The sequence below is a fragment of the Ornithodoros turicata genome, chromosome 6 (assembly GCF_037126465.1).
Source record: "Ornithodoros turicata isolate Travis chromosome 6, ASM3712646v1, whole genome shotgun sequence".
NCBI classification, from domain to species: Eukaryota; Metazoa; Arthropoda; class Arachnida; order Ixodida; family Argasidae; genus Ornithodoros; species Ornithodoros turicata.
Window position 1 is genome coordinate 65,935,578 of NC_088206.1, and position 3,802 is coordinate 65,939,379.

The window sequence follows — 3,802 nt, forward strand, 5'->3', positions numbered from 1 at the left end:
TCTGGTGAGATATTTCACAACTGTGTTTAGTTCGTGTCAATGATCATGGGAATACCACAAGCTTGATATCCATTTGGTTGTGAAGTCTCGCTTTAATTCCTTAGCAGTTCAGCGATTCGGCAGGGATGTGTTGCATTACGTCTTGTCGCATTAGCAAATGGACTACCAGTTCTTTTTTTTTTTCTTCTTTTGCCAAGGCAATCAATTGTTTCTTCGCTTCTAACATTTGATTTTCATGCAGCGTTAACGTCACATTTGACGTCAGCAATTTCGTTTGTGGAGATATCCACAGGAAAGAAAAGTTAATTGCTATTCGCTGTCGACATCAGAATGAATCGTCTCCGCTGATCATCAATCATGGTTGAATGTCAATATCATTTCGGCGAATTCCGTTCTATATTGTTGTATTTAATGGAACGATCTCAGCTTCCAGGAACTGAGCTCGAGTTACAGGAAAAACGAAATATAACGCCAATAAACTTGTCTGGGATCAGATAATTATCAATTGCATCACTTACTACTGCCACTGGATAAATACTCACAGGAAGTTCACGAAATTAGGTGCCTGAAGCACTGAAGCGGAGTATCGTGCGATAGCACTCACCATGGCCACGGCGATTTACATCATGGTTCTACTGGGTGTTGCAGTAGTAGTTGCTGCGGACTACGACCACCCGTGGGATGGAGGCAGTAAGTGTTGGATATTTCGTTGTCTCACCAATAGTGGCTGATTGTTATGCGTGCATTTTTAGCCTACTCGATTAGACTGATGAGTTTATATTTGTCTGCTATCCTTTTTTGTGGCTTCGCTTTTTGCTGCTGTTTTTCTCCAAACTACGTGTACTGAAGTGGACTGTCGTGAGCCTGTCCAGACTAACACCTGCATGTTTTCTTTTTGTTTTTACTATGGAACCTGATAGGTAGTATACGTTTTGCAATGTGCGGCTCCTAAAAAGTCGTTGGTGAAAAATCTCCGTGAACAACTGATTTCGTGTCTTAAATCGTGGCCCAACCATCACTAAGAACTTCTGAGTTTCCTGTTTTGTTTAACTATCTCTGTCTTGAATTGGACTGTGCTGTAATCTAGGGGAAGCCTTGCACAGTACACGTGAACCTAAGGTAATGATGACGTAATCAAGTACAATCTGGAGTAGCCAGTTCGTAGATCCACAACCTCGACGATATTTTTTTATTCAAATAAAGTATAAGCACGCACAGTCATGTTATTGCTTGCAGTCAACGAACGACAACGAATTTGCTTATTTTTCGACAGCTTGTGCGCAGGACTTAACTATTATTTCAACAAAGAGGTGAGGCTAGTTGGTTCGCTTGACATGAAAGGTGATAGACTTCAATGAAGGTGCGTGGAGTGTATAACGTAAACTATAAGGGTGAAAGAGAAAAGGAAACGCGAAAGAAAGACAGAAAGAAGCCGATCAAACTGCCCTATCACCGCAGAATGCCGCACAAAATCCAGAAAGCAGCAAGAAGGCTCAACGTAGAAAGTGTTTCGTTTTCTCTTGTGAAAGCAACGCGGTCAATAACCACAGCAAGAGCTGGCGAAAGAAATACACAGCGCTCAGTTAGTGGAATGCCGCTGATAAGGCAGCCGTGGTGGTTATAAGGTGGTTACATGCGCTTATTTCGTGTTGTCATACTTTATGCTGTTGCGCGACTCCATCAAGTATTTCATCAAAATTTGTTAAAGTCTTGTGTAATTGTGGCGGAAGGTGTCATATCAGGAGAAGCCCAGGATGTTGAAATTATCCGCAGTCCTACCCTGCGGCACGTGCCGCATGTCCCCGCACAAATTTAAGCTCATATATTTTATTACGTTTTTGATATATTATCTCTACAACAAGATATATTTTCATTCTCTACGACAGGCTCTGTCTTGCTATGAGGTATTTAAAATATATTATGTTTAGTATTTACTATTTGTGAAGCCGATTACATGCTGCATGTGCATTGACTGGTGAAGCTCCAGCTTCAGCTACGTACACCCCGCGTGATCATAGCCAGTTCAGCTCACTATGGTGCCATGCTTATTCTACAACCATTGTATCATGAGCTTATGGGACATCTTGAACGTAGTAATACGTTCTTTGACTGAACGCGTAAGGTGGTGTGCACGTTAGGAAAAAAACAAAGAAAGAAGTTGTTGAGTAGATGTGATGTGATAGAAAAAAGAAAACGATTTAAGTTACGACAAAGTCGGACTGGCTACCCCGGACTACTTAGCCGCAGTTAGCTCGAAGGAATCAAATTACGGAGAAAACCCCAGCTGAGCTGAGTTGAGTAGAGTTGAGCAATGCTACCTTCTTTTCTCTTGGAAAGAGCACTCGAACTGCGACATGGAACGTACTGAGGAGGTATGTGGTCCCAGTACCGGATCACATTGGCCTGAACTTTGGATATACCAGCGACACCGGGAAACTTGCGACAGAAAAAAAGTATGCCCTGCCTTGCTCTCATTCGCTTTCAAGAGATTTCAGGACTGCCGTGATGAGCATAAACGCTGCGAGTAAGTCTAAGCCACACATTTTCTCCTATTGAACTAAAACATCTAAATGTGCCCCCTACGCGTGCACACTACGAAATATCAGTAAGTCAAGAAGCCTCATTGTCAAATAACTCGTGTCTGCAACCTGAATGCTAAATATGAAGTACCGTAATAAATATTATGTTTATTCATGCCCAAGAACAGCCACGGGAGCCACGGTATTGGCCCTAATAAGAGCTCTAGTGACGTATAATCCCGCTATTGCTTTAGAATGCATCCATCGAACTCTCGGTAGGTGCTAGTGCTCGTTGTCTGACTGATTTGGTCGTTAATTACGGCGACCTCGCTGGCGCTCACCGAGTTGGAGAACCAGTGTAGTTATAAGCCATGATTGCATCATGTCGTGAAAAACGTTTGGAGCCCTTCGCTAAAACTTATTATCGCTTAAATATTGCAGGAAATGGAAGTCCTGTCGTAGAAAGCTTGAAGAAGAAGAAGAACGACGGAGGCGTAATGAATACCACTATGTTCAGTGAGCTTTGGAAGAACCGTTTCCGCGGTATGCAACATGTGAAAATAATAAACAGTATAGTGTCTTGCTCACATATATACTTAGAGCACGTTCTATCAAAACCGCACTGAGTTTAACGAAGAACAATGAAGATGAGTATCACCACAGCTAGACCAAACTCATACTAGAATACAACTACAAGTGTACTACAACTACTACTAAGGGTGCTACAAGGGTACTACTCAGTTCCCTTGAAGTCAGTCCAGGACGCATACTCACCCCCTGCCCCCCACTCCTTCCTGCTGTCCTCTCTCCATTTGTCCATGTCTGTACACCGCTCATAGCCACTGTTACTTCGCGGCGCTAACCAGGAATTATAAGGGTACTACTACTACGATACTATACACTCCCGGTGAGTACTGACCTGGGTCTTCAGAAGACCCAGGTTCGATTCCCGGAATCGGCACCTCTTTTTCCTGAGCTGTTTAATTCGCTAATGTCTGGGCGTTTGAGGCTTGCGTTTCTGTGTTGTCTCTAATTGAACCTCTGTATGCAATAAGGGGATAAGCAGACTTATCCCATTTTTACTATTTTTGCTGCAATGACACCTACATACCAGTATGTACCTGCCAAAGAAAATTTAGGACAGTATTGCAACTTATTGGCCCGCTACAGGAGGGTAAGAAACGGGAAAGGCATGTGTGTCAATGGGACGGACAATCAGATCAGGCCCATTTTCTCGGTTTGGGATTTTTCAACTTATCCCCTTATTGCATACAGTGGTTGAA

The 3,802-nt window shown here is 43.0% G+C and overlaps 1 long non-coding RNA gene across 1 annotated transcript; it reads left to right on the forward strand.

Annotated features, from left to right (window-relative positions):
• The first annotated feature begins 526 nt into the window (after nucleotides 1–526).
• LOC135398206 (uncharacterized) lies at nucleotides 527–3,106 on the forward strand. The gene is made up of 3 exons (XR_010424034.1): nucleotides 527–690; nucleotides 2,338–2,524; nucleotides 2,961–3,106. It is a non-coding gene; the product is annotated as an uncharacterized LOC135398206 (long non-coding RNA).
• The last annotated feature ends 696 nt before the right edge of the window (nucleotides 3,107–3,802 follow it).